A 25,370-nucleotide genomic window follows, 5' to 3' on the forward strand; every position below is an offset into this window, starting at 1 on the left:
AGAGCTGACTGGCGGGTCAGCTCATTGGGGTGAAATTACAAGCCAATTCTTGGCTTCATTTAAGACATTTTATCTAGTTTTACATCAAGTCAATTTGACTTCATTGAAAGTGAACACGGTTGAGGTCTTAAATTGATATGTTAGAGTGAGAGTTGATTTTCTGCTGGGTAAAAGTAGTCAGAACATAAAGGGGGTGAGCAAAACAACAACGCTAGCTAAATCACAATTATCGTAGCAGCTGTAATGGGTATAATATGGAAGCTATCGAGTGTCCTGGTGGCTCACCATGAAGCGCGCATACCATGTATCACTGAGGCTAAACCACAGGGGCTTGGGTTTGGCCTGGACCCTTTGCTGCATGTCATCTCGTCTCTCTGTTCTGTCTTTCCAGTCTCTCGATACTGCCCAAAATATATTCTTAAAAAATATTCAAACCATCATAGAAATATTATTAGGCAGTTATTTTTAAGAATGTAAGTTAGGATTAAGTCCACCTCAATTGCAGGAGGCTAACAGTTAGCATTCGGAGCATCAAGCCAGTATCCAGCACTCAGGTGAGAGGAAGATAGCACCACTACTGTCCTACAAAACAGCAAGAGGGGAGGTGAAATAACAACATTTTTCAAAATGGTTGGGCCGATAACTAATATTGAGTCATTAGGATTTAAAGGACTAGACCAGTAATTTCATTAATTCAACCAAAAAATCTAATTTGAATTTTGATTGTATGTTGTGAACTCTTTACTGCCCCCCCATCATTTGGAAAATGGTTTGTTGCAATGTAAAATGTGGGGAAATTGTATTTAATGGGACCAAAATTCCTTTAATGTGCTAGATTTCATCCCTAAAGAATGTATAAAAGTGAAATTTATAATCTGAGGTGTCACTCACCACTGCAGTCCAGTCATGTACACAATTCAATACTAAATCAACAAGGACAAAAACCACCCTGTATGAGTTCCTATGAATTTCTCCATTGTGGGGCTAATAAAGGCTTATCGTATCTTATCTTATCTTAAAATCTATTCAACTGGGATATGACGTGCGTTCATATATGGAGAGTAACTTGGAAACTTCTGCACACAGTGCACAGTTACCAAATCCCATAATAAAATAAAATTGCAGGCCCACACTTGAGAATCACTTTAAAACTCTTACAAAAACATCAAGGCTGCAGACTACAGTGGCATCTGTAAGTGAAGACACTGAAAAAGGTGAATCATTAAGCAGAAATAAATACAGCAGACAGGGAAATGGGGAAGCATTAAATCACTTAGTCTGAGGCAGTGCCCAATAATAAGCCAGAAGGGGATAAAAAGTAGTAAACACCCTGAACTCAGAAAGATAAATCACTGGGGTTATCTCTAATTCGGTTGAAGAGGCATATTTCCCATTCATAGGACAAGGGCTTTGAGGATGAGAAGTAATGGAAAATGAATTACCAAAAGACTGGTGAATATTTGATTAAAGGGCCCTTGATAAAGCACAGGTTATTCACTAAGGTGCCTAACTGTGGGTATTCAGTAAGGTAGATTTTATTTTATAATAATAATGAAACTAGAATGACTGCCTCACAGCTCTATGCCTCCGTGATGCTGGCAAGTTGCAGTTTACATCATGTCTGCCCAGACTCACACAATATCTGTGGAAAAGACTTTGAGGAATTTAATAAGGTATAAAGTGTATTTATCATTATATTGACATATGATTCCAGTGAGTAATTTCCAGTGGGAAACATGCTGTCTTCACTTAGAGACGATTTTTACAAAGGAGCACAGTGGACTGATAAAGAAAATCTAACGGGTTCCCCCTTGAGTCCAAATGGACGTGTCAACTTTGAAGAAATTCCCTTGAGGCATTTCTAAGATATCATGCTCGACGTATGGGAATGGGAATCGAGAATGGGATGTACGGACAACATAATGTCTTGACGCTACTGGTGAAATTATGTGTTCTACTGCATGTGTTCAATGTATTTATCATGTAGCTCCAGGTTTAGTGGAAATATCAATTTGATGATCATGGATGCCAAGACATTAGACTTACACCAACTGGAGTTTAAACCTAGATTAAATTTAATCCTGTTGCACCAAAATTTGAGAATAAAAAAATAAATTGATATTTACAAAGATGTTTAAATTTAATCCTTCTTCATTTTAAACCTGTTTTGAGGTTTAAAGTTGTGTAATGGAATTTAATAGTAAACCAGGCTTTAACCTGGTTTAAAAAATTAATCCTTGTTGATGCAACCCAGCTTACGACACTTTCCTGCCTATCTATCGAACCTTTTTCAGCTATATTTTTCTTTGAAGGATTACATCTCAGTATAGCATTTGTGGTCTTCAAAGTTATTTGCATTGATTAATAAAAAATTCAGGCACAGATTCAAGGTCTTTATTATGCCCCTATTTGCTCTGATCTCTGATTCTGGATCAGTGAATGATACCTTCAGCAAATGACATGCAATGCTAGAATTGTCCTACAGGCAGGGCTCTGTGAGTGACAAGTGAGGGAGGAGTTGAAAAAGAAAGAGGGGGGAGCTATAGCGCAAGAACGAGAGAAAGAGAGAGGGCAGAGATACAGCCAAAAGTTGCTTCAGGGGGTGAGCTCATTTGCTCTACTGTGTGTATTTAGCGAGGTGTGGCTGCTGTCACTTTTGGGAACGTCTCCACTGTCAAATATAACTCTAGATCACAATGGGCTTCTCATTGTCAGGAAAGTGTTCATTAAACCATGTGTACTTCCTTGGGTCTTTCATGAGTTCTCACCTGACCTTATCCTGTTCGGTTAGAGAATGCTTCAAGATAAACCTGCTGACATTTGTTTAACTTGAATTTGTGAAATCATTAAGCCATGAACTGGATTTCAGCCACAGATCAATCAAACACTGCTTTGCAATTCTTATTGTCCCTTTCTCCAGTCATCAGTGAGGGTAATCCAAGGCAGCATCAATCAGACGTGCTTTTGCTAGCCTTGTAATCCCTGCCCAGTTTGAGACAGATGTGAGGATGCAAACGCCAATCACACTGTGTTTTACAAGTCCGTAATCCTAATCAGACCAATCGGATGCGCTTTTACAGCGGCTGTAATCCTGGTCACCGGGCGAATGTTGGCTTCACTCCCATTCTCTACATCACTCTGCCCCTCCTCATGCTCCTCATGCTGGTAATCTGTGACATAACAGGATTTACAGCATGAGTGGTACTTGCTCACCATCTCCAGCCTCACTGCAGCCTTCTTCACCAGCCTCATCATGCTACTGTATGTCATTAAATTTGTGTTTTTTTAAGTGATGCTACAGTATTTATTTTATTTATTTATTTAGTTACTTGGTTGGTTGGTTGGTTGGTTGGTTAGTTAGTAGCAAATTTTCTAATTATTAATTGTACTGATTCCTTAGCCTTTTCTAGCTTTTTTTGGTGAGCACTGGTCAACGCTGACATTTATCCCTGTACCCCTCTCTTCTCAGACCAAACTGCACCCCCACTGATCAACTCCATTCCACAAACTAATCCACTGCAGAACAAGAAGCAAAGGCACAGCGTGATGTTTACTCCCACCATGTGGCTTATCCTCAATCGTGAATCAAAGTTAACGAAACCATGACTAAAAGCTCCAATGACAGAAATAAGTGAAACGCAATTTAAATTTAAGACGTGTGGTGTGACTCACTCTGGAGCTGGCCCATTTAGAAAACCCAGATGAGTGCCAGAATGCCGCCAGGCCACGGAAACGAGGGCAGCAGCTATTTTCAATGCATCTGAATGATCAGCTGAGCTGCCCCTCCCCCTCCTCACCTGCATGATGGAAATGGAGTAATAAAGCACATGGGCCCCTCATCCAACGTCTGCAGATTCAGTTAAAAAAAACTGCCACATGAATGCCCACGTCCTTGTCTTGGAAAAACAAGTTTATCAGGCTTTCACGACATCACCTCAATTAAACCTGGATGGTGAGTGAGCTACTGACTGAGCACCAACTATGTTACATTTGGCTGGGTATCAAGAACCAGCAGCAATTATTTTGGTTACCGTTCAGAAAAAAAGCACACAGTTGGTTCTTAACTGTGTAATTCTGTTTAATTAATTAACTTATTGAAACAACATAATGTTACTGTGTCAAGTTAGCTAGAAGTCAGCTGAAAAAGACGTACATTGTGTCTTCAAAAAATACCATTCTTGGTTGTAATGTATTCGGCGAGTCATTTGTTATTTTGCAAACAACAGTAAGTGTGCTCATCTTGTACTGTGGCAACTCTCAAAGTTGTTTGGCATCTCCGAAAACATCAGAGCAAATTTCCAAACAGAAATTATTTGGATAAACCGATCACATATTGGGAATCTACATGGCTACTTTGCCATCTGAAAAAAATGTAAAACTTATTTACATCATATTTTACAGCGAAAAGTGTAGCGTACCAACCGGTGTGAAAAGTCCCCATTTCACGCCGGTTGGTGTGAAATGTATTCTTAGCAATATACTTCAGTGTGAACAGTCTGCCAGAAATAGCATACTAATGGTTTGTTGAGCAAGCAGTATGTTGTCCATACTGCTGGAGCTTGTAGTAGACAGTATGTTAGTAGGCAATTTCAAACACAGCCATTGACTCTTATTAGTGAGTCATTTGCGTCAGTGGACCGATCAGTGTTTTTCTGTCCTCAGAATCAGAATCGGAATTGCCTTTACTGTAATTGTATATAAATACTTTTAAATAAATAGTAGTAGTGGCACTCAAGTGCATTTCCAAAAAAACATTAAAAAAGACTTAAAAACACAAGACACAGGGCAGAAAACACAAGACACAGGGCACTGTGGGAACTCCAGTGGGAGTGGAACACATTCAGCATGGAGTTCAGAAGTCAGCCCATCTGACACTGAGTGGACAGCTCCATGAAGCTGGCCTTTTGGGACAAGTGTTCCTGATGTTTACTGTAAGAGGAGCTTACTATCATAACAAATGATACTTTTTGTAAACGTGATAATAATATTAATTTTAGCTGCTGTGCAGCGATGGGTTGGGTCCGGGCATTTTGAGGCAATTCTAAGCAACAAGCAGAAGAATATGAAGGTGTTTAGGAATTTAGCAACACAACCTGCAACCTCTGGAACCAAAGACAGTCGTTTACCGCTCTGAGCTAATTGGCAAGTAGCAACTCAACAGCAGCTTGACAAACTGACTAAGCCATTCATTGTTGTGCAGGAAAGCAACCATCCATGCATGGAAAGCCAGATTTGAAACCACTGTAAAAAATTCAGTTATTAAGACAAAAATCTAAAAATACAAATATTGCATCTAGATAGCATGGAGATGTTGGTAATTTGTTTTTAACAATGATTGAATGGCTCCCTAAGTGAAAAGCCGATGTTTAAAATGCCATTTTTACATTGACTCCAGTTGTTCACATGAGAGCAAAATTCAAAATGCTGTCAAAAATTCAGTTTTTGAGATAAAATTCTGAAATTTGCCACACATCATCTACCATGACTCCAGAATTTTGTCAGTTTTTTTCAAGAACACTGAAGATTTATTTAGCAAGAATTTGCAGGTATATGTACAGTAGCATTTACAGTCAAACATTTTGATGCACTGTAGGCTCAATTTTTGATAAATCAAAAATTTGTGTAGGACAGTCTGAAGATGCTCTGTAGCAAGTTTGGTGACATTTGAGCAAAAATTGTGGGAGGAGATAGGTTTAAGAATTTTTACAGTTTTTGAAAAAAAAAGAGTGATGGACTTCATAATTTTCAATAGGTTTAAATGTACAAAAGTTTCTTCTATATTGAGGCTACAGTTTGATGAAAGTTGTGAAGTTGTAGCACATACGGTTGATTTGTTGTGAATTTTCAATGTTTTGAACTTTAGAAGCTTGCTATAGCGCCACCATCAGGACTATTGGCTTGAGTTTGCAGCTGAGGTAATCTGGCATGGGACTGGACCTTTGTGCAAAGTTTGGTGAGTTTTCACCCATGGGAAGTACGATTTCCTCGGAAGAAAGACGAAGAAAGAAAGATAGAATATCTAGGAATACAATAGTGTCCTGGCAGCTTAGCCGCCCGGACTCTAATAATGATAAGAACTGATAACTGAATGACAAAAGAATTCACGGTATCTTCAATTACACAATGATTCCAGCAATCAGATGTTCAGAATCTACCTAATATTTCCCCTGAACACAAACCACACTCATTAAGGAGATCTCAGGACTGAACTCTACACTCATTCTACTTAAAATTTTGTACAAAATCATACCCCCTTAATTCTCTCAGCTGCTAACCTCTTAAAACCCTTTAAAACCCCCTTTAATTAAACTAAAGGATCCCATTTCCTAGTGGAACTTGACAACAAACTGGAGATACCCTGCAGTGTGTAGAACCCAATACTGGTTATTATAATGTGTCAAATGTAGAGAGCAAAAAGCTTGGTACATGTTTCATATGATGTTGATCATTATGGCATCAATACTGACAAAATCCTCACCATACCAACCAATTTCTCATCATTGTTTCTGGTTTGGAAACAAGACATGGGTCTGTATGCTATAAAAATGTTCTGAGCTTGGTGCCAGGAACCTGAGAAAGTGAACGTGATGAAAATGATAAAAAAAGAAAGGGGGGATAAAAAACATCCACGGCATACCCCACTGCCACTCCACCCACATTCTTCTCCCTTTTCTTCCCTCATTCCTCCCGGCTACTTCATGCCGCTCATTTGCTGTTTTTCACCTTCAAATGCTCATTTAGATAGACCCAGCCAATTATGTTGAGTGACGCCAGCGTGCACAGTGAAGAGCCAACAGGGATGACTAAAAAAGCAAGAAAAGGAGTGGGAAGACAGAGGAGAAAAATAACATCTGACAAACGCCGGAATGGTTTGGCATGAAATGTGAAGAGGGAATAAGGGAAGCAACTTCCTTTTAAGATAACAAGAGCTGGATACACAACCATGACACCAGGAAGGAGAAAACCCAGGGAAGACCTTCATTAGAAAACATTTCAAAAAGCCAGTGAATCCAACAAAAACAGGAACAGCCTCTCTCAAAACATTTTCTTTAAACTCATGAGGGAGATTCTAAGAGTCTTGGATGCCAAGGCTAGGCGTCAGCTGGCCGCAGCGACTGGCAGGTAGATCAATCAAAACTTTTTAGCATCTTTCTACTGGGCCCTAATTGTTGTACAGGCATGAATGACAGAGAAGCCAAACAGGAGGCTACAAACACATCTTCATACAGCCTGAACACACCAGCTCATGAATAGGATAACTTTGCGGGATGTAAACAAGCATTTTCCTGCAAATGTGCTCATCTTCATTGCACGGCGCCACAGACGAGTAGTAGTTCTGATTCTGATGCCGCTAGCTGACAATCATCATTAGTAATCATAATCATCACAGCTGTATTCATTGATGTAGATGCAGATACAAAGTGGAGACAATGGGGTGTGGGTGTAATGGGATGCACTGTTGACAAGAGGACCATTTCAAAATGCAATTAGCTCTGGCTACATCAGGCTACTGTTAAAATGTAAGATAAGTCTGTGTGCCTGCACACTCATGTGTGTGTGCGCTGATGAAGAGGGGGAGAGAAGGAGTCAAGCTGAGGTCAGAATGATAGAATGCACTTATCAAGTGACTCAAGTGTATGCTCTTATCGTGGAGTCTGTGTGTGTGTGTGTGTGTGTGTGTGTATGTGTGAGATGGTGACGCATGCCTTCTGTTTGGCTGGAAGCACATTCAGTTGGAGTCACTGGTCCAGTGACCCTGGCTGAAAGGCAAGCACAGTGATCGTGCTGGTTGAGCAACCATTAGTCCATTCACTCTCTCGTTTTTGCTGTGTGTCTGTCTTTCACTGTTTCTTTCCAAATCCCTTCTCTCTGTCTGTGTGTGCGAGTCACACTGCAGGCCCAGGTGTAGCCATTTGCCCTGCTAAAATGTGATACTGCTAATGAAACAGGCCAATTTCTCGGACTAATTGCTGCCTCTTCCACACCACATGTTGACGTATTAGGTTTTCTATGTGAAAACAAGTTCTTATCATTAAGAAGGTGGATACAACCGGAAACACCAGAGGGCATTTGAAAACAAAGGTACATTATTACTACATATGGGTACTACATATGAGCAGACTCACACCATAGGTGGATAAACACCATTATTATAATTTAACCTCTGTTGTTATTATTGCATGTTAATTTAACCCAATAATAAATCACTGAAGCCTTCAACGGAAGCTGTTTCCAGGATTTTCCAGACTCATGGTGCCAGCCTGTGAGTGGCAGCAACAATTGGATGGAAACCAAAATACCCAGGTTTTGCATAATATACAAATATGGAGCCACTAGAGAGACTGGAGGGAGGAGAAGGGAGCGAGTAAATGTGCCAGTGAAAAACAATGTACTATGCTACATACAAATATATTTGTGCGTGTATATACATATATAGATATCTATATATCTATATATGTATGTATGTATATATGTATGTATGTGTATATATATGTATATATACATACACACACATATACACACACATACATACATACACACACACACACACACACACACATATGTATATAAATCTAGTACTGTAAACATTATCAACTACTGCTGAGCAATATAGATAAAATCCAAATTCAGTATCTTCAACTGAACACCTCAATATAAATATTATGACGATAGTGTTTGGATGACTAATGACATATTTACATACTGTAGATTTTGATCATCAGTCATTAGTAATGCGGATGTGATGACCAAGCACATAGAGACAAATAAACAGCTACAATCTAATAAGTTCAAAAAACTACCTTTAAACTATGATCCACATAGAAAAGTGTGAAGGGAGAGCTACAGTTGATTTTTGTTTGTTTACTTTGTTTTGTTAGGCTACAATATGTGGCTGGGCTTCAGTGCCAGCAAAAATGCTGTGATGGGGCTGGTTGTTACATGCACCTCAGGGTTGGCTGTCACCTGTGACACACACTGTGACATACAGGCCAGTCTAAAATATAGTCTTGATTTTGGATGAACTTTCAGCTATGTGTTCATGGCTTTTGATGTTCTGTCTCAAGAGGAGGTACAGTAAGTTACACTGTTACACTTCAGTCAAAAGTAAACTTTTCATTTTCAAGATTTTCTCCATTTTCCATTCAAGGGCACAAGTTGTATTTGACAATCTATATCTTTTGCTTAGACTGAGCTTAAGTAAAGTAAGGTATCTCCATGTCTACCTGACAGCTTACATTTCCATCTCGAAAGGAAATTGCTAAAGTATAGTTTTTTTTTTTGACAATTTACAAGGAAAGTAAAAAGTGGGACAACAAACCGTATTCTCCCAACAGACAGTTGTAGTGTTACGATTACACATCCCAACACAACAGAACAATTAGAACAAAACAACTAGGACAATTCAGCAACATTTATTCACATTTATTCAATTAATTATTGTAATTTTACTGTGTTACTGTAAAATTACAACATACAGACACATACAAATACAACCATACAATTATTGCATCTCTCTTCATCCCACTCTAATCTAATAACCCCCATGTTCTGGGGGGTATTAGATTAGGTTCTGCTCATTACGTTAAAATGGTAATGAGGTTCTGCTCATTGTGTTAAAATCCTGCTCACCTCCTACCTGGTAACTATCAAAATGTCATTGAGTATAACGTTGTTGGATTGTTTGTCAGTCCATATATGTTCTCATCCAGTGAAAAAAGAATTCATGTCCCATTGTTTAAGATAACACTGTCTAAAAAATAATGTGGTTCAGGTTTATTGATGTTAAAATGTAACGTGGTAGCTTTCCTCCATACCTGCACTAACAAACATTGTACCCCAAACAGAGGGTGAAAAGAGGATCACCTGCATAAAAATGAAAGACTTTGGCACTTACGCTTGTACCTAAACTGAGACTAAAGGTGCGCTTCCAGTCTGCCTCCATCAGCTGCTGTCTGAGTTTTTATCCACCCAAAGCTCCCGGCTATCCCCCGTGTGTCTGTCCGTTCTGTTTTCTATTCACATCATATTCAGCTCCATCATTGCAGCCTGGGCTTCCCCAGGCCAAATGCTGCCGCTCGGCAATAAGCCGGGATCTGACATGTGCGCGCGCACCGACACGCATACACACACACTCACACACACACACACACCCTCTCTGAAGCTGAAGCTCCCTTGTAGCTGAATCTCCCCAGGCCACCCTAAGCTAAAGAGGATATTCCACCATGAACAGCCAGAGCCTGGACTTATCCAGCACGTCAGCCCACAATCCACACAAAGAGGGCCGAGCTGCAGGCTACACTCCGGCAACTGATGTCCCCATGATGCTAACATGGCATTGAAACTAATTCTAATTACATGGCATATTTCATACAGTGATGAGAGTGCTTAAGCAAACATGATTAACAGGATAATGAAAAAGACTGCCATCAATAGAGACAAGATAAAGAACATCACGAGGGGACAGAAGAAAAAGAAAAGTGATGAGTTTGTGCGAAGAAAACAACTTCAAATGTCAAAATCAAAAGCAACAGAAAGTGGGTGTGGAGTTTTCTCAAAGTGGCAACTTTCTGCTTCCCCTTGGCTGGGTTGTCAAGGCAGCAAAGAGGAAAGTTAGACGAAAGCAACTGTGTGTACAGTTGCACGTGTGTTACTGTAGGAAGATTCCATTAAAGCCTCATCTTTCAACTCTCACTGTCATGTCTGTCTGCCTGCTGAGACTACAGTCAGCTGGGAGCAAGAGAGCGTACATGAGAAGACAGGTGAAGGATGCTGCAGAGCTAGAGGAAAACCTCCATACAGCAAGACTATCAATTTCACAGCTCAGAACCCGAGGTAGGACAAGATCTGAGACGAATTTAGAAACGCGCACGGAATGGAAATGAGGCGGCAGAGATACAAAGAGAGGTAGAATGGCGTCAGTGGAGGCAGAAAGATGTGGGCTGCTGGTGCTGAGATGCATGAGGCCCAAAATAACCTCTGTCCACAATCACAGTGCAGGCACATGCGAGCGCGCTCACACACACACACACACACACACACACACACACACACACACACACACAAGAAGCAGAAATGTAAATGTACTAATGCAGCCAAGGGCAAAAGCAAAGAGCAGGTGTCACTAACATTAGGTGAGACGTAAGGGAGGGGGAGGAAAATGGAAAATGGGAGATGAGAATAAAAGAGAAAAATACCGCCATAAGCAGACATTAGCAGGGCACAAAACCATGGGGCAAATGATTTGACCATAATAAAATAAGCCTGATGCTTCATTTTGAAAAATACTTGCCAAAGTAAACTTTTCGTTCAACAACCTGCAAAAGTGGGTGAAATGGTGCCCATTCCTCCAACATTACTCTGCGGACAAAAAGGAGAAATTCTAGGGTATAAATTGCCTAAAACTGCCCTGATTTCCAGTTTCTGCCATTAAATTAATTTCTTTGAAGTCCGTCCGTGTAGTGATGATGCTGATTTATCTGAATCAGAGCGTGCACAGAAATTTTGCGCAGGATTGTGGAAAAGTAGGCATATAAAAGTTCTAAGCTTATGATATCCCATTTACACCTGGTCATTTCATGCATCTTGAGAATCGGGATTGCATTCGGATAGGAATTATCCAACAGGTGTAAATGAACACATTCAAATCCAAACACTCACCATGTCAGGAGATGGTTTAAGACACATTTGAGAAGGAGGGCACAAGTGTAAATACACCTATCTCTACAAGTCGCATTAAACTCCGTCTTTAGCATAGAACGTCATGTGATATTGTTGTCCCAGAAGCAGAAAGATGTGACTGTATAACCAGAACTGAGCAGTACATATCAAATAAAACATTTACAAAGAAACTGAACAAAACAATGAGGGAAATGGGTTCAACAGCACATGGCATACAAACTCCAAATTTTGGATTTGCCTACCATCTTTTCTCAAGGTAGAAAAAGTGGGCTGTTTGTTTTTTTAGTGCCAAGTTTCAATCTAGATAACCCAGAAATTTTATTGAACATGACTATGCTGACAATGATTGCAATATTCTGATATTAACCTGATTATTTGGAATAACAAATACCATCAAAAAATAGCATTTTCTTACCACCCTGACCTGAATAAGATCATAGCTGGAGTAAGCAATATTCAGATTAAGACATATGGAGTATTCCAACTTTAGTTGGGTTATCAAAGCATATTGTAGTCATATATACACCTTAACCCAAATATAACATCATATTTGAGGTTTCTGGAAAACTGCAACATAAACAGCAATGGAATACTCTAGGTGAATGTTGTATTGTTGAATCCATGAACTCACTCCATTTTTGGAGTAGGCCAGAAACATGCTGCATGCTAATTATTTTCAGTGAAATGGTCGTCTTGCCCTGCAATAGACTGGGCAAGCGCACATTGGGCGCTGCCATCCCCCCACGGTCAGCCCCCCATGGTCCTAATAAGGGTAACTGGTTTGACAATTAGTGATTGAGCTGAATGAATGGACAAATCTTACACAGCACTTGGTTGAGCCAGGCTAGATTGCGTTAGGCTCTGTAACATGTAAACAGGAATATGAATGGAATAGTTGTGTACGCAACCCAGATTAATCAAACTACTGTCTTATTTAGAATGAGGCCAAGAGTCAGATTATTTAGTCCATGTAAACATGGTCCATAACAGTGCAGCTAAATATTATCCAGATAAAATCCGGATACAAGTTGCATGAAATGACCAGGTGTAAATGGCACTGGAGAGACATTTACTCATGAAACATTCCTGTGCCAGTTCTAGTTATCCTACCAGAGAGAACATTTCAGAAAAACAACTAGTCTGTGTTCATAGCATTCACTAGAGAATGTATTCAGTAATAGGCGCTGTAGCGCCAAAGATCCCTACACCCATTTCTGCACCCACTTCTGTCCAAAATATTCAAGCATAACATTGTCAAGTGGCAGAAATGTTGTCAGTGGACACTTTCCCACACAGCATGTGGGAAAGCTCTGTCCAGCTTGTGTGAATCCACTATGGGTTCATAACATTACTCCCTCCAAATCCATCAATGCTGTCATCCCAGACAACTTTGACTGTGCGGCACCCCGTGCACACTTTCCACCTAACCAATCAACAGGTGGGATGTGATATGACAGCCTGCATGTAGGCACGCAGGAGGCATTGCCATGGGAAGCTGCTGTCAGCACCCTGTCTGCTGTATCACTGCCAGCCAGACACTTAGACAGCCAGACCACTGTCATGAACTGGCAAAGCTCCATCCATCATAATCCGACATCTGACACCCGAATGTTACAGTCCCACCTCTTCATAGCAGTCATACCCTTCACTCAGTCCCCTGTCTCTGATTTTGACAAACCACAGTCTAGCTGGATATGCTACCAATGCAAAGGTATGCAAGAGGTTAAGTAATAATTAAATGGATGATTAAGTGCAAAGTTTACCCTTGGTGGCAGAAATTTCTCCCAGTAGACACTTTATTGTCTATTGCTGAAGCATTTTATATTTGTTATATGACCCACTCCAGTGATTTTGAATGTTTCATCCATTTACTACAACTTACCAATCATGGGAGTTTAGTAAAGATTTCACAACATTAAATCGAAATACCTCCATTTTCAAATATGAATTTTTGGTTGAATGTGCCACCTTATAATGTTCTGCTTGAGTGGCTAACTAAGTCGTCATCATTAATAAACCACAGAACAGATCTTTCACTGTGTAAAGCAAATGTTTGCCGGGGACTATTTTCAGGTGGAGAGACTGTTTCACTCCGCCCCAATTTCAAGTCATCAAAACACAACAGTGCTGCTGCTTTGAGGAAAACTAATGTGGACAACTTTATTACAGTGATGGAATGCTGGTGTGAAGAAAGTCTCTGAAAGTTAATTTTCATACCGTAGTGGAATGAATAGAACCCAATGGCTAGATAAATGGGAGGAAAAAATATAACTGCTTGCTTTGGGCAAAGAATAGTAGAAGCATTAAGTATTCACATTTTGTAGATATTATGTTTAACATGCAAAATCACAGGTATGTGTGCAATGGTTACTATAGCTGTCAAAGCTGCTCGCTTGCCTGCTTTCAAGCAGGGTTTTAAAAGTGCAGCCAGATTGCAGTTCTAACATGTCTGCTGATGAGTTAGGTTGTTCACGGTTCATGTGATGTAGTGTAAACAGGAAATGGACGGGCCCAGCTGTTCGACAAAAAGACAGCGAGAGAAAGGGGGAGGCTGGATAGACCAGCTGGGTTGCCTTCCCTCCATTTCTTTTTTTACCCTTTATTTTTTCAGGCGAGGTAGCTGTGCATGGTTAAGGCTGTTCTTTTTTCAGCAGTGCCGCGCTTCACACACATTGAGTTACACAAATTGTCACAGGGAAGCTGCTGAGTACATTTGAATGCACAGATTAAACTGAAGTAACTAGGGATCAAGTGCATTACTGAAGAGCACCTAAAAGGTACTTCTTCTACTGCTGTTACATGCAATTTATCTTGATTCTTTTTTCACTGAGAAAGAGGAGACGGAAGCTGCAAATTCATATCTCTGACGCAAAAGCATTAATTTTTTAAAGATCAGTGTTCTGGCATATCTATATATATCTATATTTATAGACAATGTAGAATGGCCGTTCATGACCAAGAGAGACCATTAACATATCAGTGACAATCCAGGGACATAGTGAATGCATTATAAAACTCAAAAAGGGCCTGATAAAGACCATAGAGAGCACTGCTTCAGATATAATTAAATCTTAATATACACTCTGTGGCCACTTTATCAGGTACACCTGTACAATCTAATGCAGTTCAGTGCAACAGCTCTGCCATAAATTCTACCTTTTAACAAAGTTTATAATGCTCAGTTTTTTTGTTGACATTGTGGAGAATGTGTGCATTAAATTCCATATTTGTTAATGAGGTTGTAGCTTGCAGATGTCTTGTACTTTACTACATTATATTTAGAGATGTTTCTATTTTTTTGTCCTCCCAATTTCTATTCACATAACAAAGTGGCCACTGAGTGTAAAGGATAATAGAAAAAGAGAAATAAATAGAGAAACCAAAAAGAATTAAGCTATGTGCTGAATTGATCTCTAAAAAAATAAATATTTTTGGATCAGAGTTCAAAATGAGCAGCTTCCCTCTCCTCCTTCTCATGTCTGATAAGCCACTGCCTCACCAGTTCAGCTATGCGTTTCTCTTCTCCTCTTTGTATCTTTTTCCAGTACCATATCTTTTTTATCCACTCAACTTGATGCCAATTTTTCTACAAAGTTTTTCATTGATTGATTGCTGAATCTTTTATTTCAGTCTTAAGCAGAATTACAACAAAATTATAATGAATAGCATTTCCAGATATTCTCCCAAATCATGTAATGAAAAGGTTGTCAACAGATAATATGTGGCTGAGAAGGGGAAGGCAAAGGCCATGGCTTATTGTGCCTGCCCTCCTCCTGAAGTTAATTTAAAATCATTTGCTCGATAGCTAAGATAAGGAGAAACAAACCAGAAATAACAGAAATGAGTCAGCAGACACAGTAAAACAACAAAACTTCCCATGTACGAAGGTGTGTCAAGAAATCAGCCTAGAAGTTTAGAACAGTTTAGGGCACCACTTTTAAATATGTTTTTAATCTGTATAGGTCTGCCTGTTTTTAGACTGTTCCCAGAGTGGTTCCATAACTTCACCCCTTTAACAGAGTAATTTACTTTCTATACTAGAATTAGAATCAGAAATAGCTTATTGACCCCCAAGGAACTACTTTATGGTAAAAGTTTATTTTTTTGCTAAAAATATTTTTTTTTCTTTCAAAACAATTCCAGTTATCCTGGGTGGTGTTACATGTCATGTGGTCATGTCTGATGCTAGCCTAATGTTCAGAAACGTCACAGCAGCACAGTGTCTCTCTCTCTCACAGGCAATTTCACACCACTCACTGAAGACAGGCAGCCCTGCTGTGGTTAAATGTGTACCACCAGTGCCTCAAACCAGGAAAAGGCTTACTGAGACGAGGCGTCAAACTGTTTTCACACCTTTTGCACTGTCTTTCACCTTAAGGTGATATCTACAGCAGTTCATCTCAGTCATCTTTACACAGAGAAGTCAAGGCTCCCCAAAGACGCCTTCCACAGCTCTCATGTGGCAGTTAATATATAAGTTTCACCTGATCTGAACATCTACCCATAGCCTTTTGTGAGCCACCACAAGCTGTTACTTACTGTAGTTAAAGGACCAATGACTTTGCATATTTAGGAAATCATCTAAAAAAAAATGTATATACTTCACATTTCTGCTCATCTTTTCCCAAAGCAAGCAGTCATGTTTTAAAACTTTTTTCCTACATTTTATCCAGCTATTAGTTTCCATTTATTGCACTGTGATATGAAAACTAATTTTCAGACCTCAAACTTTCCTTACATTTTTCCATCACCGCAATAAAGTCATGCACATAACTTTTCCTAAAAGCAGCAGTACTGTTGTGTTTTGATCACTCGACACTGGGCAGAGTGAAACAGTTTCACCACCGGAAAATAGCCCTCACAGACATTTGCTTTGCACAGCCAATTATGTGGTTTATTATTATTCATGACTTTGTTGAAGGAATATTACAAGGTGGTGTTTTAGCCAAAAATTCAAATTTTAAAATCAAGGGATTTTGAATATATGCTGTGAAATCCACATTCAAAATCACTGGTATGGTCTTCTAAGACATCATGACACTGTCAATTAGTACAGCACAAAATTCTTTTGCAGTTATTCATCATCTAACATACACCATTTTGATGGACAATTTGGGGCCCTTGGTCAGTTGCAGAAACAAATACCTGGCTGCATTTCAGCATTCAAAGACCCCCTCCACACATTTTAAACTATTTGAATACCACATGATTTTTCTATGTTTACTGCATAAAAAAATGTCTTGAAAGCACCTCCACTTCCTAATCCTCATTAAGTGATGGCAACAGGCAACATTGGTGAAATACAACTCTACATGTTATGCAGAGACAGAGACCTGTTGATGTTTTTTTGTGAATGGTAAGTTTGTCAGTTTGTTTATATTTCCCATCAGCCTGCTACTATCAAGTGCACTGTAATGTTAGCTACTGTTGTGCCAATGTTAGCAACACAGAATGTATCATGTCTAGTTTGTGTTGTCATTGCTTTGATTTTCATTTGTTTTTATATCACTCACAAGCCCCCACCTACCCCCACCCACACACTTAAAATAACTGTAAAAAAAAAAACAAAAAAAAACAAAACAAGCAAGTTATCATTACATTCAATCCTCAAAATACTACTGATCAGAATCCAATTTTTTTAATTGGAATGGCTGAGCAGGTGTGCATTGTCAATCTTACATGTTCTCTGATATGAGGCATTCAAGCGCTAAATGTGTTAAAGTATCAGCTGAGGAAATTCATCTCAAACCTTCAGTGAGAGTGCTAAAAGGATCACTCAAGTCCCATATTAAAAAAGCCACTTTGCATCTCCTAGTCAGTTGAAGATGGGACAAAATTAGGGTCACTGATGTCGATGGAGTCTTCTCACTCTCTGTGGACCAGTATGTCAGCTTTAGTAGCACTGTGACACATCAGGGTGTCACTACCCATGATGTAAGAAGAACAATGCTTTCTCTCAAAATGCTTTTGCTGTTTTGCCAGCCAAGTCTCCCATATTGGACGTCCCCTGCATTGATTTCCCATTTCTCCCCCGAGAGCTTTGAGTGGGGTAATGACTGTATCGATCTTCTGGGCCATACATCTCAGCCAGTGATGAGCGGGTGTTATCGACCTGAATTAGTTTTTGATGAATGTGAGTGGATGGGTTCAAGACTTATGAAATTATTCATATTGTTGGCTGGAGTTGAAGAGAGGGGGCTGCCTGCTGTACTGATAGGATTGCAACCTACAGAGACATTTAAATTACTGTGTAAACATTTAAATTACTGTGTAAAACAAGCATGCGTGAACCTGAGCTAGAAATTAAATGTCAAGTAGGGATATTCATTATGTTTTGCTGAATTTGGTCCATGACACCTCAACATTCAGTGGGTTTACATGGACAGCTGCAATCAAACTAAGGTCTTCAGCTCAATTAGACCAAAGATAATATTTTATTGGACTAATGTTGTCTCAGTACACATGACCAAGTCAAGGAAATGATTTACTGACAGAAGTAGCCTCTGTCAGCGTTGGACAAAGACGTTCTTCCAGTTAATGACAATAATAATAAAAATAAGACTTTCTTCCAGTAGACGTTTTGTGTCACACAGCATCTTAGCAACAACAAAACAATAGATAGCTATTGAGCTACAAAAATTGAGAATTTGTCCCTGGTGCTCAAGATGAACATGAGACTGAAGCATTTACATGCTTTAGTAACACTTACATTACTTTAGTCCACACTTACATTACCTAGGGCTATCAACTTGGTATGATTTCACTGAGACATGTTATAAGACTTTAGCCAATTTCATTGGGGCGTCCCGGTGGCTCACCAGATAAGAGCGTGTACCACTTGCATGAGTCCTGATCGCAGCATCCTAGGATTGAATCCAACCTCAGACCTTTTGCTGCATGTCATCCCTTCTTTTTCCTCTGCCTTTCCTGTCTCTCTCTACAGTGACTGTCAAATAAAGCAGGAATGCAATAATAATAATAACGATAATGATAATAATATAAAAAAAGAATAAGTCAGTTAATTGTATGAGACTTTTAAAATGCATGTAAACCCATTGAGTGACTTCTGTTGTCTTGGAGCCAGAGAGGTCTAATGTGTCTCATATATTTATGTGAATAATCACTGGTGCACATACATGTGTGAGTATTTCATTTGTTAACTGTTAAGGTTATTTTAAGAGACAAAGGTTCTAAGAATAAGAGTGAAGGGCTGTGCAGAGGAGTAAGGAGGACGGATAAAGGAGGGTAGGTGCAAAAACGGAGATGAATGAGGTGAATATATTTAGTTGTTAGAGGTTTGAGAGAGGGGAGCTGAATGGAAATAAGGGGAGAGAACTAGAGAAGATTATGTGGTGGAAATGTAGGTGGGCTGAGAAAGGATGAAGGGTGAGGAGAAGGGAAAGATGCAAGGTGAGAAAAAAAAGTTGCTTGAAAGCGCAGAAGTGGGAAGGAATGAACAGAATGAATGAGTATCCGTCTCAGCATGTATGTGTCTATTTTGATGCACCTAGAGAAACCTGGGTGTAGATAACTTTCGAAGATACATAGATATGAACTTTTTTTTTTTTTTTAACTGGATACTGGTTTTGTTTGTGTATGCAAGTGTTTGTATGAGAGCTGCCATCTACATCTGCAAGGCAACTAAGGACAAGTCAGTGTCTATTTTTAGGCTTGCATGTTTTGATGTGACTAAGATGTTTCATACGTCCTTATAGAACTGCATGTCTTTGGCCTTTATGTTTTTTGATCAAGTAGAAGATGCATTCATTTCATTGAATTGGTTTCTTGACAAGGTAACAACATAACTGTGTGTTAAGACCCATTACTACAAAAGTGACAGGGAGACTTCAATTTGCAATGGCAACGCAAGAAGACATCGTAAAATCGTAAAATAACAGGCCCAGTTTTTTCCATTGGATCAGAGATGGCTCGTGTTTTTGGAATATAAGTTTACCATCAAGGCTTGTGAGTAGAACTTTCTTTCTTGAATACTACAAAAATACAAATATAAAGAAATAAAGATACAAAAATTATGCATTATGGGTGAAGTACCCCTTTAACTTGTTTTCCATGTACACACAAGTTGCTAGCATTAGAAGTGAGTAGTGTATAGTGCCAGAATTTCTGGTTTCTAAATGTAGCCATGGGTGTGAATCCTACTCCTGACAGGCTGTTTTGATGTACAGCAGCTTAGGTGGCAGCCTCTTTTTGATTCCTGACTTGCACCCAGAATTTTCATGTACAGTGCTGCCTGTTAAGCAGTGAAACTCACACCCTTTCCCTCTCTACCTGTTCACATATCCTTCCAGCTACTAAAAATATTCTTAGAAAATGTTCCCACTTTGTTGCCCCATCCTTCCCCATCCCAGGCTTTTCTCTTCTCACACTTCTTTGCTCTTTTCTCTCCAGGGACTGGAGATGTAGGGTAGGATTCAGCCAACAGTCACTGAAGCGCTAAGAGCCTATCTGTCTATCTTGTCTGTCTGCCTGTCTGTCTGTCTATCAAATGGATATCTATATATCTCCTGCTTGGCCTGGCTGCCTCACACTTCTGTCAGCCTGTCTGTGCGCATTTACGAGGGTTATACTAACATATCAAATGGATACCGACCCATTAACACAAAAAAAGAACCTAAAGGAAAGTAACCTGCATCCACATTTTTTAATTGTTTGGCAACTATTAGGTCTGGAACTACTCTCATTCCAGGGTAGATTTGACCGGAATCTGTGCAAGATGCCAGATTTGCTGGTGGATTGTCTGATGATGCATTCACAATGTGTTCAGACGACACTAAATTGCCCCTAGGTGTGAATGTGTGCTTGCTTGTTTGTCTGCCCCGTGATGGACTGGTGACCTGTCTAGGGTGTTCCCCTGCCTTGCCCAATGAGCGCTGGGATAGGCTCCAGCACCCCAGTTTGGAAAATGAATAAATTAACATTACCAAATTGGCACATCTGGCTGTCTGCTTGCCTGCCTCTTCGTATATATGTCTGTGTGTATCAACTGACCAAAGGGCTTTGGTTTACACTAACCAACTATTCGGGAATTTCTCCTTCCCCCTCATCTCCTCTTGCAAATTAGTCCAGGTAAGGCTAGGTCCTTTCAAATTGGAGCTGGCGTTCAGTGAAGCATTGTTTTTCACTGCCAACACCAGGAGGGGGATTTGAATAGCTGGACGAGGCTGAGAAAAACATTTGACATCTGTTAAACTCAAACAAGGTGAGATTAGGGCTGTGCGATATGACGATGTATATCGTGCAATGGTAGAAAAACGTCTATCACTCCATGTTTTGCTCTATCGTTTATTGTGTTGTGTCACAAATCAATTGTCCGTAATTTATAATGGGAGTTTATATTCTGCAATTTGGAGAATTCTTCGCATTCCTCTGCACTGCATGCATGAGCGTAGGTAACATAAACTAACAGACTTACATACATAATAACAGCGTAATTTAAATCCTGTGTGGAAGTGTAGCCGTAGCTATGCTGGGGTTGACACGGTGTGAGTGTCACACTTCACCGATCACTAAAACACTGGCCACAGTGCATTTTATTAACTGCACTAAGGAGGTGCAGATAAAAACAGCAGAACATATGGCCGCATCCACTGGGACAAATCATTTACTCTAGAGCAATATTTGAACTAGTGACACCTTGCAGTCTGTAGAATTTGGAGATCAGCTGGCAACAGCAGAGGAGGTATGCAAACCTCCTCAGTTCCAGCCTGTTGACAAGACATGAAAACCAGCATCATGCTGTCTTCATCAACCTGCACAAACCACAAAGGTTGGGAAAAAGAGTCTAGAGGACCTCAGCGGCCTCACATTGCCCTACATGCAGTTTCCATTCTGGAGAGGAGCAGGAAGCCCAGGTAGCAGCCTCTGCTGGAGTGACAGACATCTGTGGTGTAGCTATGGCTGTGTTTTGACAGAAAAGTAATTGGCCTAGGTACCTGACCTAAGTGTCACTCCATATGGCGCATTCATGACACTACTGTTGCCTGGGAAAAAAATGTGCCAGCATTGGAAAGCATGTACAGATCGCCAATAGACTCCTTCCATCATTACACTTCTATTTTACATATTTTACATTTTGTTTACTGTTGAATTGAAAATTTGTACAAAGGTTCCAAATAAAACAAGAGAAATATAAAAAAAATATGATTAAGTGCCATTTATTTGTAAGTATATAATTCAATATAATTCAGTATAATATTCAAAATGTAATCAAAAATAGGCCTCCTGATGTGGTCATATTGTTTAAACTATTGATCCATGTAATATATCGTTACTGGGATATGAAATGACCAATATCAGGATAGAAGATTTAGGTCATATCATAAAGCCCTAGGTGAGGTGATGTATAGATCAATGGTGAAGGGGGGGAAGGGAGTGGACAGTGTCAGATGAAATGAGTGAAACATAGAGACAAATCGGGAAAGAAAGTCAGTTATTATGGAAGCAAGTGAGGAACAAAAAAATATGCATGAAAGATTAAAAGAATGAATGAAGAAGCAAAATGAACATGAATTAGAAATAACCAATAATTATGTTTAATCTAAGGGTGCTTTCAGACCTGTCCCGTTTGGAGCAGTTGTTCCGAAACAGGGAGCGTTTCCCCCTAAAGATCGGTTCGTTTGGACATACGTGAACAAAGCAATCGCGCTCGGATGTGGGACAAAACAAGTGGGCCGAGATCGCCTAGAAGAGGTGGTCTCGGCTCGATTCCATTCGAGCCCTGGAGCGGTTCGTTTGCAGTGAGAACATAACCGACACAGCAACCGACAGAACTCACTCATAACTGTGGTTTAGCCAGCGTCAGAGCCCATCTTCGTCGGCGATTCCTTGTCGCGGCCCGTCTTCTTCTCAGTAGATGCAGTATGATACACTATATTAAGTATTCGCTCACCTGCCTTTACTCATACTATGAACTGAAGTGCCATCCCATTCCTAACCCATAGAGTTCAATATGATGTCGGTCCACCTTTTGCAGCTATTACAGCTTCAACTCTTCTGGGAAGACTGTCCACAAGGTTGAGGAGAGTGTTTATAGGAATTTTTGACCATTCTTCCAAAAGCACATTGGTGAGGTCACACACTGATGTTGGTCGAGAAGGCCTGGCTCTCAGTCTCCACTCTAATTCATCCCAAAGGTGTTCTATCGGGTTCAGGTCAGGACTCTGTGCAGGCCAGTCAAGTTCATCCACACCAGACTCTGTCATCCATGTCTTTATGGACCTTGCTTTGTGCACTGGTGCACAGTCATGTTGGAAGAGGAAGGGGCCCGCTCCAAACTGTTCCCACAAGGTTGGGAGCATGGAATTGTCCAAAATGTTTTGGTATCCTGAAGCATTCAAAGTTCCTTTCACTGGAACTAAGGGGCCAAGCCCAGCTCCTGAAAAACAACCCCACACCATAATTCCTCCTCCACCAAATTTCACAGTCGGCACAATGCAGTCTGAAATGTACCGTTCTCCTGGCAACCTCCAAACCCAGACTCGTCCATCAGATTGCCAGATGGAAAAGCGTGATTCATCACTCCAGAGAACGCGTCTCCACTGCTCTAGAGGCCAGTGGCGGCGTGCTTTACACCATTGCATCCGACGCTTTGCATTGCACTTGGTGATGTGTGGCTTGGCTGCAGCTGCTCGGCCATGGAAACCCATTCCATGAAGCTCTCTGCGTACTGTACTTGGGCTAATCTGAAGGTCACATGAAGTTTGTAGCTCTGTAGCAACTGACTGTGCAGAAAGTCGGCGACCTCTTTGCACTATGCGCTTCAGCATCCGCTGACCCCTCTCCGTCACTTTACGTGGCCTACCACTTCGTGGCTGAGTTGCTGTTGTTCCCAAACGCTTCCATTTTGTTATAATAGAGCTGACAGTTGACTGTGGAATATTTAGGAGCGAGGAAATTTCACGACTGGATTTGTTGCACAGGTGGCATCCTATGACAGTTCCACGCTGGAATTCACTGAGCTCCTGAGAGCGGCCCATTCTTTCACAAATGTCTTGTTTCACAGTCTGCATGCCTGAGTGCTTGATTTTATACACCTGTGGCCAGGCCAAGTGATTAGGACACCTGATTCTGATCATTTGAATGGGTGAGCGAATACTTTTGGTAATATAGTGTATTATTTTCCCTGCGCAGTCTTGATTCCCGGTAGAACGGGATGTTTTCCTCCGTTACAGAACACATTCAGTAGCGGTTTTAGGCATCGGCGAAGCGGGCATTTTTTCATGGCATGTGGGGGGTGGCACAAGCGCAAAAAAAGAAAAAAAAATTCATCAGCACCGCTCACCTGTCAGATCCAGCAGACCTGACCAGGTGGGCGCGGTACCGGCCCACCTGATGCCGACCAGTGCCGTGGCCGGTGGCTTTTTATTCAAACAAGATTTTGTCCATATAAAAAGTAGGCAGGAGTAGTAACACGAAAGGGCGCAAGGCAGTAATTTGGCCTAGGGCGGCAACATAGGCAGAACCGCCACTGGGTACATTAACCACAGAAACACAGAGAAACAAACTAGCCACACATGCTGAAGATGCTCCATGGTTTTTGTTTTTTTTCCGGGGTAAGAACGGAAGAGGAAACTTCTTCTTTCGGGGTAATTTCTGACCAATGAGAGAACAGTTGGTTCGCGCATGGCATTTGTTTACAGCTTTGAACCGCTACAGACGGTTGCCCTGTGAACACAAATGCTCCAAACGAAAAACGAAACAACTGTATGGATTTAGCCCCTGAATCGGAACAAAGCAAACGGGCCACAGGTCTGAAAGCACCCTAAGACACTGTGCTTTTAGTTACAACTGGAGTGGCGTCAGACTAAGCAGCACTTCTCTGCAGTGAACATCAATAACTGTTAAAGTTAAAAAAAAAAAAAAAAAAGCACACTAAAAAAATCATATTCTCCACATTCCGGAAAAAAATGCACAGTTTGAGTGTACAGATTGTTATGCTGTAAAGTTAATGACACTGCCCTGCTTGTAAGCCATGTTGAAGCAAAGTTCACATGACAATGCATACTGTACATCAGTTCTCAACAGCTAGGCTTCCATCCAAGCATTCTATGCAAATCACGATGTAAATGATAGGTAATGACAATGGAGTTCCTCAATATCACAAAAGTGCTTTTAAATTTCCTTGAAGCGGAAAAGCTTTTGCCAAAAAAAGAGACTGTATCATGAACAGCAATGGAGACATTTATTTAGTATAAAGGATTTGCCCACCATGACTTAAACATACCACACATTGTGGGTTCATGACCTCAAGCTCATGCATTGGAGCTTTCCACTGAACTTGGAACAGGGATAAATCTGACCTCCTTCATGCAAAGGAAGGCTCTTAAGTAAGATCAAAATCCAAATCTGAAAGCTCTGAGTTATTCAAAATACACATATATGATGTCATATATGAAGCTTTGGCTAAGTTGATTATGTTAAATGTTAATAGTTAACCATTCTGTGGTCTTTGAGTCAAATTGACCTGTGTTCACTTTTGTTTTATATTTAAAATTTGATTTTCTTCCATAGAACTGCCTGAAAATGGCAGATGGTTCTCTGTTACACTCACTTCAAATAAAATTGATGATCACGACTTGCATTGAATTATGGATAATTTTTTCAATTTCACCCCTCCTGTGATATTCCCTGGTCAATTTGATCTGCCCATCACTGGGTGGTGCTGGGTGTTG

General features: G+C 40.3%; 1 protein-coding gene across 7 annotated transcripts in view; it reads right to left on the minus strand.

Annotated features, from left to right (window-relative positions):
- The window catches only part of camk2d1 (calcium/calmodulin-dependent protein kinase (CaM kinase) II delta 1), a 123,721-nt gene that overhangs the window by 61,140 nt on the left and 37,211 nt on the right, over positions 1–25,370 (minus strand). The gene's annotated exons all lie outside the window — the stretch shown is intronic.

This window comes from Myripristis murdjan, chromosome 18 (assembly GCF_902150065.1).
Source record: "Myripristis murdjan chromosome 18, fMyrMur1.1, whole genome shotgun sequence".
Taxonomy (NCBI): domain Eukaryota; kingdom Metazoa; phylum Chordata; class Actinopteri; order Holocentriformes; family Holocentridae; genus Myripristis; species Myripristis murdjan.